The following is a 13,400-nucleotide window of genomic DNA, read 5'->3' as shown; positions in this document are numbered from 1 at the left end:
GGACGGTGTGAGGAGCAGAAAAGGCCTTGACTCTGTAAGCGCTGTGCAGCAATAGCTAAAACATCCCTGTGTTATTAACACTGTTTTCAGCACTAATCTACAATGCAGCCCCATACTAGCTTCTATGAAGAAAATTAACTCTATCCCAGCCAAAACCAGCACAGCTCATAATGCTATATTTTTGTCTGGTTTAGAAGGAGATCTAACAGGCATCCCCAGAAAGAGATTCAGCCACAGACTAAAAGTAGCATACAGTGACCAGCTTAGACCTGGATGTCTTACACAGTTACCTACAATTAAGCGAGGTGATTCTCACTGTGTCAATGCAAATGGCTTACTGAGGCCCCCAATGTTACTGAGGGGCACTGAAACAGACTCCACGTTGTTGGTTAAGATTTATGCATGGTGCTGTACCCCCATCGGTCTCAACAGGCATCTACTGTGCTGGTTTGCCTTCTGTGGGAAGAGATTGTAAGTTTTTTTCCTAGTGTCTGCCCTGGCAAGCGCAATGAACCACCTTCATCCTGTTTCATGTCAAATTCATACTTGACCTTAGTGCATAAAACTTCCCTACTGGAAAAAAGCTTATTTAGCTGGAATGTTGGTATTTAAAAGCAATCAAATTCTTAATAAAGAACTGTCAGGCTTTGCAACAGGAAAGTCAGTATGTGTATGGATTCATGGATTCCAGAAAATTTACCTTATCCACAACAGTAGCCTGAGCCAAAAAGACTAATGCTGCCACAGAAGGTATCTGTAGATCTGCCAACTGTTTACCTATATACATCTTTATAAAAACTGTGGGTTTTGGCCTTCATTCTTCTACATCTGTTAACAGGCAGGTGTTCCAGTAATGACCTTTTAAATCTTCTGATTATACAAATTGCTTAATGAATATGTAAATCACAGTTTCTTTTTTCTGCTTCTCAGTCTTTCAGTATTTGCTCATATTATTCAATTAGAAGAGAATCCAAATTTACTGCCTTGTTTTTCTTCAGTGTATAATACTGCTTTTTCAGTTTTCACTTTTCATGGAATACCTGTTACAGCTCCAATATCACTGAGCCTCAAAGAAGTAGAGGTAATACCAACATCAGAAATATGCAGATTTCTTCTGAAGAACTCTGAGGTGATATTGCTAGGAAGGGTAAGAAAATTTAAAGATAAGCCTTTGTGCTCCTGGTGGCTCAAGTGGTTTTCAAGAGTGTTGAAATCATTTTGCGTTAGTCGTGCAGCTGGTGTATAGAGTTCAGCTCAATTTCTAGTCCAGCTCTACTGTAACTGCTCTGACAGATGTAAAAACATTGGCTTTCTGCAACACAAATGATGATGTTCTTAAGATTCCTTGAGCCAAGGTCTGTCAGTGCTTTTTCCTTGGGTCTTTGTGGCAAATTTCACAAAAAAAACATAAGAGTTCTAGGTTTTAATTGTTCTCATTGCAAACTAAGTCTTGCCAAAATATAAATCCTTACATTTCCTTCTGTGTTGAAGATATAAATAAATAGTATGTACCTTAAGCTGAGTTACCTTTTGGAAACCTGTAAAACTGATTTGTTTCATCTTATTAATCGAAAGTGCTGTTGAAGTGCTACTGAGGGAGAGGGGTTGGTCTTTGGGTTTTGTTATGGAATAATCTTGGTATTCAGCCAGCTGCACTATCCTACCTATATGTCTGAGAACTTCTCATAATTTTAAGACAGACCCTTTGAGTTGTGTTCAGCTTTTTCAAGAAGTTGAACTCGACTTTGATTAAGAAAATTGCTTGAAATATGAACAAGATAACACCATTCTAAGATATTCCTTTGATCAACTCGCATTGGCAGTCACTGTTAGTGTACAACTGCCTGAAGAATTAATTTCCTAGTTACAGTTGTACCTGTAAGTGGCATGCCTATACCTCTCCCCTTCATGCATACATATTCAGTATAAATATTACAGAAGGAAGCAATAGTTTTAAACTATATGCATTAATCTTCTATGTTTTAACTTTATTTGTAGGGACTTGGGCCCTTTATGTGATGACAATGATGTTCATTTGCTCTGTTGTCTCTCCAGCAGCCTTCCATCTATCACAGCTTCAAATTATGAGCTAAAGAAAAACCAGAAGAAGCTCTCAAGCTTCTTCCTTAGCAAATAAATGTCTTAAGGTATGGATCCAAGCACACAAACTTCCAGGCTTCCCAAGGAGGAGAAAAAATCTGCTTTGCACTTGCTGTTTACTGTCATGATAGCTGCAACTCACTTTGCCTTTAAACTTAAATGTGCTGGTGCTGTCAAGTGCTTTGAGGTCTTCTGACTTACAGAAGGAAATCAGAGAGACTAATTTTGATAAAATCTTTCACCTCACTTGATAAATACTTAGTGAAGAATACTTACGATAATGACTACAATGTGAAATCACGAGACACACCAGCTACCTTGTAGTATTATTTGCTGATCTGCTCCAGTGTCTTGTGAGCCAGGACCATTGTACAGTGTCCTGCCATGTCTGTGTTAGGAGTACCTATAGCGGTAGCTGCCCGTTCCAGACAGAAGAGCATGGCTTAGTACTTACGTCTTGACAATTACCTGGTAAAGGGCAGCTTTCAGGAACAGCTGCAGAACTTTCCACAGACAGCCAGCAGTTCTTCAGTTTCATTAATCCATTGCAAATAGGCACAAATCTTGCCTAATCTGCTTCAGATAAGACTTCTTAGTCCTGGGCTCTGTGTAGCTGTATTGCTGCTTGTCTGAGCATGACCCTAGGCACAGCCCTAGGCTTGAGAAAGCTGTGTAATTTTAGCTTTAATTTACTCAGCCATCATTGGGATTTTTTCTCTGGGTTAGGTGGTTCGGCATAGATGTGTCCTTAGTCTTCTCTAACAACAGTGGGTCATTTGTTTCTGTCCAGTTCCACATCATGCTTCTAGAAAAGCTGCAGAAATTATATGCATTAGTACTGAGGAAACTAGCGGTGGAAATTCACCTTCTGTTATATCTGTTAGCATCTTTTGAAAACAGTATTGTGGTAGGAGTTCTGTTACTATTATTTTCTTACTGCTTATGACGCTAGGAAGTAGAAGCTGTTACCAGCCTTTTTCTCCTGTGTCTTTTTTTTTTTAAGCAGAGGACCACCTTGTTTTCAGCAAAATAACTTGGTTCTCAAACACATGACTTTACACTTACTTATTTCATGGTGCTCATATGACTTCAGACTTCACGTTGCTAAATTCTTCCTATGTGAAATTCTAGTCCTTTGTTCGATATTACTGTCAAATCTGTCCCAGTTTCAAATATATGTTCAAATTCCATTACTTTATGCTTATTTTTTGTACTGTCATAGATGGAAATATTAAATAAGGTGCTGTTCCAAAACATCATTAGTAATTCCTTTTCAGCTTAGTCTATTTCTTTCTTCCATTCATTTAGTTCCTTACCCATCTTACTATGCCTATAATAATCCTTGTCTTGAGTTAATAATTTTTTATAAGCTGCAGTAACAGATGCTGTACTGCAAAGCCTCACATTTTAAGTAGGTACATTTTAGCAGTTCTTGGTGGAAAGGTACATGAATCCTGTACAGCCATATGCCTACATCAAAGGACATATAGGAGAGAGACAGCCCAGCCTCTTTTTGGGTTCTTCGCAATGTGTATTGACACATGCTTCCTGCCTTTTGGGGTAATTATTAAACACTTATATAAACTGTTTGTGCTAGCTCAACTTTCATGTGAATAAAGAATATTGATTTGGCTTTTTTTTTCTTTTGTTTCTTAATGTAACAATCCTTACTTACCAATTGCCTAAAACGGTACCCAAGTACCAGCTTAATAGCAAGAAATGTAGGCTTCATGCACTGACCTTTCTGAAATCTTGTCATGATTATTAAAAAAAGGCAAGTATTAGCAACTTTATTTTCTCAGAATAGCATCTACAGGAAAAAGACAGCATCTGTAAGTGGCTACAAATCCAATTAGACCAATCTAAGAGAGTACTTCAAAAAACCCAAACCAAAACAACAAAAAAAGGTGACTCTCATTCCAGCTATAGGCTATTTAATGACAGTGTGACTGAAGTGCTCCCACTGCTCCACTGAAGGAAAAGCTTCTTTAACTGAAGGAGTTCATTTTACTGATCGTAATGATAAAAGCTGTGTCCTTTCTTACACTGTTCTCTAAGATTGGGCACTACTAATACACAGTATAAAGAAAAAGATTTTACTCTCAGTATTTTCTCAGTTCCACACAAAGAGAAGTTCTAAGGCTTGTCCTTTATTTGAAAGTGGTTCTTCATTAAAAGTGACCATTCTTCATGACTAAAATAGAGTTACCTTTCTCTCGTCCTCTGTCCCCAGATTCCCTCTCATGGACCACTGCTCTTGATCTGCAAGATGGCTGTTTTCATGTGGCTGTCCACCCACTATGTGTAAAATACTTGTTTTACAGTGAAAGCTGTTTCAAACACGTGCCTTAGCCAGTCACCGGGCTGAGCAGATGAATTTGCCCATGTACAGGAGCTGCTGGGGAAATGTGCAGTTTGATGACTGCAACAGCCTATCTTCTTCAGATGTTTCACTCCACATTGGATTCCTGCAACAATATTCAAGCTCGAGAACAGTAGCATAAATGTCTGAGACATATACTGCATGGTGTACTATACATCTATGACCCACAAATCTGATTTTTAAATGAAAAAAATTAAAGGCAGGGTTACTAATTTTCAGTGTTTATCAGACTTTTTTTTTTTTTACTTTGTCAGATGTCTGCTATTGTCAGAATTTAAAAAGTTAAGGTTATGTTAAGACTGAAAAAGAAGAAACTTAAAACTAGTCCATGTGCAATGAAATTGAGAACTGTTTGATGCAAGAAAATGAGACAATTTATCAAGCGATCTGATTACAGCCTCCTGATTCCCTGATTTGATTCAAGCTGGAATTGACAGCAATATTTGGCTCCTCAGCCATCCATCACAGGTCAGCCAGCCTCTGGGGAATTCTTATCTTCCCAGTTAAGATCATAGAGCCTTAAACTGCCTGAGCAGCACGTAGAGATCAGGGAATCTAGCTTGCAGTTTTTAATTTATCAGTGTATCATGATCCATTGATAGAACACTTAACAGCAGACTTGTTTCAATGTGGTCTAATATTAGAAAGCACTCTGTGCTATCTGATGAAAGACTTCCCTGTGCAATCAGCACATCTAAACAGGTGGGATGCTTTTGGCTCTGGAAATACATTGACTTTGTGGAAAAAATTATATATGGGAACAATTTTTTTGAGATTATGGTGAGGGGGAAGAGGAGAATTCTTTTTTCACAAACCTATAGTGAAGACCATCTTCATCCCTTTAGCTCTCAACCTTCCTGTTGCAGTTCCAGTTTAGGACAGCTCTTTTATCTCTAATTTTATTCAACTGCTAATGAAAGAAAATGCCAGTTACAAGTTTATTTTTGTCTTAGCATTCTCTTTAACTGTGTTTAATGTAACTCTTGCCAGTAGAATTTTGTACCTTTGCCACTTCTTCACCGTGATATTCCTTTTTTCATTGGTAATACAGGAGATTTAATGATAGAATACTAAATATCTGTCATAAACCTCAAAGCAAGAACCTTGGTCATCTGTCTTATGGAACATCTGGAGAAATTCCTCTTTCACAAGGTGGAACTTCCAGTCCTGTCAGTGGATTTCTTTTGAGCACAGTGGGACCCAGGCCAGGCCCACACTCTAGATAGTTCCTAGTGAAGCACGCAGGGGGCCTGTGAGAGAAGGAACTCACCATGACAATCCCAGGTCTGACTGCCCTCCATAGTCCTCGCTAGGCTACTTCTGTGTGGCAGCTATTGCTCAGCCACCCTCATCCTGTCATTAGGTGGGACCCTGGTATGGTATCTTTGCTTTCCCCCCGTTCCCTTATTTTTATGTTTTACAGGCTAGGGGCTGCCAACCTCATCATAATTTTCTCACACTAAAGAGGCTAACGGTAGGTTAGGATGGCATAAGGAGATAGGAATTTTTGCAATAGCGGCCTGCTTTTTCAAAGTTGGCAGTCACTCCTTGGCTTTACCAAGAGCAGTGCATCCCCATTTATTAACATCATTGCATGAGAAAATAATTCTGTATGATTCAACCCACTTAGTCATATGCAGTAGAAGCTCTATTATACAGAGCAGAAAAGTTCATGGAAAATGCTCAGCCTAGGAGGAAGATTCCCTTGAGAAGTCAAGTAAGTGTTTTTGTTTGGTCTTTGATGCTCTGTTGGAACACTCTGAACTACAACAGAGAGCAAAGGGAAAGCTTTTTAAAGCAGTGATTCAGAACAGAAAAAGAGCATCCTGTCTCTTCTATTATTCAACTTTTAATAGTTTCATCAAAACCTATGACTATTCTTAACATAATCTTAAACTTACAAAGATACATAATGTAATTTCAGTGTAGTCCAAACAAAGTTCCTCTCCCCTGCTGTCACTACCATGAACTTTCCCTACTTTTTTTTTTTTCTCCCCCCGGTCACAGCATATCCTCAGTAACCTTGCTTTAAAAGAAACACATCATAGGCAATGGTCCAAGTAATCTTGTACTCTGAGATATCAGAATTCCTTGAGCAAGATTTTCTAATTTTTTTATACTGGAAACTATGTACTTAATTTCTTTTTATCTTTTTGCTATTCAAAATAACCCATGTCAGTAATCTTTAAGCTATAAAACTGACGTGAAAATTGTCTGAGCTCAGTTGTTCTTGCCCCATTCTGAGTTGCTATCAAACATTTTGTTCAATTCTAGATTTCCTCCCAGTATAGTTCTCAACAATACTCCAAGTTTATAGTAATACAACAGCTATAGCAAATTTTCTAGCCTCTAGGTCACCACCAGGTTTGCCTCTGTCCATTACAGTAATAGGCCGGACAACAAAGTTTTCCAGACAGAACATAGAGGATGAGCTTAACCCGAAAGTGTATTATGTCTTCAGCAATAAGCAGCCAAAGAGAGAGACACGCTGGAGAAAAAGGTGGAGAGAAGCACAACTGACTGCTTGACTGTTTGCTGTCCCGCACCTCCTCTCACCACCACAGCAACGGGCTGGAAAATGCAAGCAGCCACACTTTGCGCTTTGTGAAACCAGATCCTCCCTTGAATGTAACACATGAAAGCATGGTTTAAGAATACTATTAGACCTGAAAAGTCAGGCACTCAAAAGTCAGTAAGTATCAAAATGAAGGTGTGCACAGCTTTAAGCTCACCTTTGATTATGTGTCAAATGATATGGTATCTTTAATTACATTAAGACAAGTTACTTATTCCACTCGAACTGTTCCCTACTCAGTGATCAGTCTGTATCTGCTCTATGGTTGATTCAAACCCCTTGCTGTTGACAACAGCAAATATTCAGTGCTTTTTCTCCACTCGTTGTTCAAGATATAGCTCTACGCTTAATCTGCTGCGTGCTATTCATACCCAGCTCTGAGGACAAAACAGTTAACATTCACAATGGCGTTACTATGGTACTATTCACTGCAGTCCCAGAATTTCACAATGATTCATATATCTTTCCAACTCCCTGTAGGTTTTCTTAACGCCATTTTACAAATGTACAGTGAGACTAAGTTAAAATATGTCTGTGAATTTTGGGAACTCGGTATGAGATGTCATACTGTATAGCACTTGTCACTTCAAAGCACCTGTCTCCAGCTACAGTTGTGGGTGCTTAGCACTTGAATCAGACTTCAGGTTCCCAAATCAGACACAGAAAATGAGGGACACGTAACCAGAGCTCCCCAGTGGCTTTAATCAACTACAGGCCTATTCTTTCAGAATGACAAAGTGCAGTAATCTCATTCATCCTTTAATTTAGAAAAAGAGGAGTGGATATCTCAGGGGATTAGTTATAGGTTGTAAAATCCATTCACCAAGTATCAAATCTTACAGATTAGCAAAGATGGATAAAAACAGAATTTTTTTAACTGTTTCTGAACTCCCTCCCATTAAAAGCACTTAATTAATTTAAAAATTTTTCTCCCTATTGACATTTCAAATTAATTTTGGTCAACGGCAACCAAATCTAATTATTCATTGCACACCTAGGGGCTTCAACGTGGTTTGCGAAGAACAAGAACCTATTCGCAAAAAACATTTACTAATGTCTAATAATTTAATCTGGATATACCATCTTGGTATGCTCAAACAGTAAGTTTTTCAGCTATGCTGAGAACTCTAAACACCCATGAAAATCAGTAGGAATTCAGGTGGTTTTGAAATCTGTCTCCTGTGACTTCAAGACAGGAAAGTCACAGTTTAGCCTCTATGTTGATCTGAGGTGATAGTGGGCATTAGCAAGAAATCAAGCCTTTTTTGGTTAAAAGGGGCCAGCTCTAGTGCCTGTCAGTGACCTGTGCTTGTTCTCACAGAGGCCATCCCTCTCCCAGTGAAGCCCAAATTCCCTTTCATAGCCTGACAGCAGATATAAAGATGTCAGAAGTGGTCTCAGATTTTGGATTCATCAGTTATTGTATCCCCCATCTGGAGGCACCAGAGGTCTGTTCTTCACAGGTTCTGAACATCCATTCATTGTTACTTGCAGGTTGCTTCATGCCACTTTTTCCTTCTCTTCAACCAGTTTTACATCAAACACAGCTTCAGCACCCTGTTTAATGTAGGTATCACCATAAGTGGTGTTTGAACAAGTCAGCTAGAATTTTAAATGAATCACAAACAAATTTGGGTTCAATCTGGACCTGCAAATGCCTACATTTACAGAAGCTGCTCTTTGCAGCATCCATAGCAAACTGGCAGAAGACATTATGGAAATTTTTCTTACAAGCCCAAACTACCATGCATGCTGAAGTGGCTGGTCTGGTACCAAGGGTTCCTACAGCCTTAGAAGTCAGCTCAAAACATGCTGCCCTAAGCACTTCTATACACAGATGTTTAGGTCTTCGGTTAATGTAAGTCACATTTATAGTTTTCAGTTAATGTAAGTCACATCTCCTGCTATTGTCACAGGTAATTTTCTCTAGCTGCATTTCATCTCTTAGGCCCTGAACACTCCATTTTAGGCTCCTTTCCAACTGTTCTTTCCAGCAACACATAAAAACCATTATCATTCAGTTACAGCACAGGGAATAAAAGACCAGCTCACAGCTTACCAGTCATAACTAAAATCAACCTACTTTTTTTCCTTTCCTTTTTTAAACTCTATCAATCAGTCATATAGTTGCACAGTTCTCAAGGATTTTTCCTTCTGGCTCTGTGTTGAACTCCTGTTCCTCGGTGATGCAGAAATATCTAGAGTAAAACTTTTAGTATGGTCCAGAGTAAAAACGTTTTCTAACACAATTTTGGAAACAAGAAGAAAAGCTTTAAAATAGCTGAAATCAACAGTACATTAAAACATTATTCCTAGATACAACTGAATTGCTGTGATATTCATAAAATGAATGCTACCACACTCTTCCATCAAGCAATCTGATATCTTCTAGACCCTGCAAATATTTATTTTCATGCTAAACTGAATTCAGTATGAATTCCTTTAAAAATCTCAAAGGCTCTGCTAGTTTTATAGATGTTAAATAACTAATACTGAAAATCAGTAATTTCTGGATTGAATGATAAAATCCTTTCACGTACTTTTACTTATACTGTGAAATGTTCAATAATTGAGAAAGAAAGACCACAACCACTGCTGATATGACCCAGGGCTACACCTTTTTACACCAGATAAGATTTCTCCCTTTAGAAACTTTCTATACCTTTAAGAAATTTAGTCTCTGAATGTAGACTACAGCCACCAAATTGAAATTTAAGTGGGTATTTTACTGCTATGGAGAGAGTTATATAACTTTAGCTCTCAGTAATCCAGGCTTCTGTATAGCTTCTCATCCTCTAAACACTCTTAGTGTCTCAGGCACTGGATGGCTTTTTAGACGTATTGCTTATCCCTATTGCAGAATAGTTCTTCATTCTTAACTGTTTTAAAATATTAACTATTTTAATTCTGTATTTTAAAAAAATGTGTACATGGAGTAAGTGATATGTTTTCTCTTAATGAAAGGGTCGAATATACAGAGCTATATAACATGCATGTACTTTTTCAACAAACATAAATAAAAGAAACTACTTGCAAGTGCATAGTACAGAATTTCTGTTAACTTTTTTGATAGTTTTTAATCCCAAGAGCTATTATAACCTCTACAATACAGTTGCACTACGGCCCCCCCCGTAATTTAAAAAGAAATCTTGTAACTTTAATCTTTTCATCAACAATAATGAATAAATATAATAAAAATATTCCAGGATATGAATGTGTGAACAGTTCTGCAGTCACTGTTCGACGACTGTCTTTGCCAGATGATCCTGAAGAGGGTCCACTGCTTGTCAGCCTCCTAAACCAGAGTTTATGGCTGCTCACGCCAACAATATACAAAGCGGCAACCGGTACTGTTCCTCTTGAACCATGATACTCCAAGATGTGGCTCTAGAGATGTTTCTTCTAGCCTTATGTTTCACAGTCTTCTGAAAGAAGTCCTCAAATCACAAGCAAGGTGCAGGAGGATTACTGCTGCTCAGCCAGCTCTTTCTGCCCTCAAAAAAGCGTGGTGAAGGTTACATGTGCAGCACTGAGCCTCCAGAAGACTCCCTTTGTGTCTGTATGTATATCTACAGGCTTTGAATATTTCACCTGTGTCTTCTAGAGCCAGAAAATGTAAATAATACAATGGTCCAAAGTCTGCCTTGTCTGGGCATGGATATAGCACAAATCTCCCTATCTCTTTCTCTCCTCTTTTGCCCCTACCCTACCCCCCCGCCCCAGTACATCTTAAAGCTCTGCCAAGATTTCTAGGTTACTGAATCTTAGATAAACCACTTGATAGATATTGTTCCCTGTGGATTTTGGACCCATTAACAGGACAAATGATCTGCAATTAACGTGCTCAGAAGCCTTGATTTAAGGGGGTGGGGGTGGGGGCGGGGAGAGGGGGGCAGGGGGAATGGGACAGGGGGATGAGAGGAAGAGAGGAAATGAAGAAGGTAATTTTAATGCCTTTTTTTGGTTTTAAGGGTGTGTTTGCCCGTGCAGGTAGACTGTATTTAGCATAGCTGGAACTGACCTTTTTTTCAGGCTCTTCTTTATACTTGCATAAACTGACAAACAGCTCTGTGATCCTTAGACGAAACATGCAGTTCTATCCTGTACAAATATACATTTACAATTTCTACGATCATGCAGGTGCACCTATGCTTGTATATGTAATTCCCATTTGTAATTAAAAAGCACACCTGCAAAGGCTTACAAACATGACCTCAGTTAACTAAGTACACAGTAAACCTCAGATGCTACCTTTGTGTTTTATAGTCCTTATACTTAGCCTTTAACTATCACGTATTATTTTAATCCTGTTTACAACATTTTACTCATATCACTTAATTACTTATAAGTATATAACTATAAAGAGTATTTTCCCTTTGTGTATTTTTATGCCTAAATTATTCTGCTTTGATTGAATCCTGTGTTTATCTTCTTTTTCACCCCCATCCAATTTTTGGTTCATGTAATTTTGGCACCTTTTCTTCTCACATCTCTAAATATTCTATCATTAACTCAATTCCCAGCTTATTAATTCATTACTCCTGCTATTTCATTCTAAACAGTATTAAATCAACAAAATAAATCCTATACTCATCTTCTTGCCTCCTCCATGCTAAGCTACTTCTGCCTACCGATGTCTTTTCTAGCAGGGCTGTTTGCTTTTAATATAATCTTGAATGGCCAAGTGAAATTGAGAGAGAGAGAGAGAGGCTGACTTTATTGTCTAGTGGTTAGATCATGTCTTTGAATCAACCAGAGCAAAATTTTGAACTTTTAAAATCTCAGCCCACGCAGGTGTCCTGGCTACTGGGCAATTAGCCATTCTGGGATTATTTCTGGCCCTTTCTGGATCTTTTTCTGGCACTTACTATGGATTTTTGATTAAAACATGTATGTTTCTCATGAAAAACCTTCGGCAGACAACACACCATTTTCAAACAAAAAAGTGTTTCCTTGAAAAACTCCTGTTCAGCTCTGGTTACCATGGATAAGGATGTAAATCTTTCATACATATAAAACCATATAGATTATCCAGCTCTTCATTAACTTTGCCTAGCATGTTTGTCACACCTGTATGGGTATCATATAAAGACTCAGCTCCAGCAATTAAGGACATGCTAAACTTTAAGATGATATTCACTGTGCTGAAATTTTCAGATCTATAATTTCCAGTGTGATTCTTCCATATAGCTTCACATTCACCTCCAGACATTAGCAATGGAGAGCTGGTATTCTACCCTTTCAGCATCCATTCAGTATCTTTACTAGTTTAGAAACCCTTACCAAAAAGATTTAAATATGCCCTTACAGAAATAACTTACTGATTTCCTCTTCTACTCCTTTTTCAAAACTATCAAGTCCTAAAGTTCTGTTAGAGCCCCACAACTTCCCTGACATCAAGAATGGAGTCTCTTTTTTCTAGTCTTTCTAGTAATTTTCACAAATGACTTACACCCTTTAAGACTTCTTTTTCCACAGTTCAGAAATGTATTGAAAACATGATAATAAAAGCCACAATCAAAACAATCTCACAAGGTTGGTAGACGTAAACATTGATGCTTAATTTATTATGCAAACTATTAAAAACCTTGGCACTGAGCAATGTCTTGAGAAAACGACTGTGAACCCGCAAGTAACCTGCATGTGTCATAACATGTTATTTACACTGTGATTCTCTTATTCATCTAATTTACACACAGACTCAAGTCTTGCAGTTTTTACACACCATTAACAAAATTCATTGTACCTAATACCACTGGCTTCAACCTGTCTGTTCCTGGTTTAAGACAGATCTGTGTATCTTTGCTAGGTGTAGCCTACCATAAAACTGTAAAACACAACCAGGTAGGGAATGCTTTACACTTTCCAGTCCTGAGAATTGCTCCTTGTGTTATTTCCAAATGCCCACTTCACCTACCAATTGACTCTTTACTCTTTCCTTGACACCTTACTCCTGCCTCTACTAACCTTGTGTACTCAAGGATTTCTTCCTGTCTTTGATGTATGCCCTTTCTCTCTTGATTTTTCATGTTGCTTCACATGCATTTGAACAAATGTCTTTATTCTCCTAATCCTCTGAACAGAGTGGCTATGAGAATTTTAATTTCCTTTTAAAATCCGCATAGTATTTGAACATAAATTCACAGGAGCTATGCAAATCGTTTGTTGCAGAGCTGCAATGACGTCCAGTAATACCACTGCTATTTTGTATTTTGACGAACAACTTGTTCTCTCGCTGTGCCTGCCATTTGCTCCTTTCTTACCTTCAGCTGCTTTGCAGTTCTTTGCTAATTCATATGACCTTTTCCCTTGTTCCTACTACTAGCTTTTAAAGCCAGATGG

This window comes from Gavia stellata, chromosome 6, assembly GCF_030936135.1.
Source record: "Gavia stellata isolate bGavSte3 chromosome 6, bGavSte3.hap2, whole genome shotgun sequence".
Taxonomy (NCBI): domain Eukaryota; kingdom Metazoa; phylum Chordata; class Aves; order Gaviiformes; family Gaviidae; genus Gavia; species Gavia stellata.
This window is presented reverse-complemented; position numbering follows the sequence as displayed.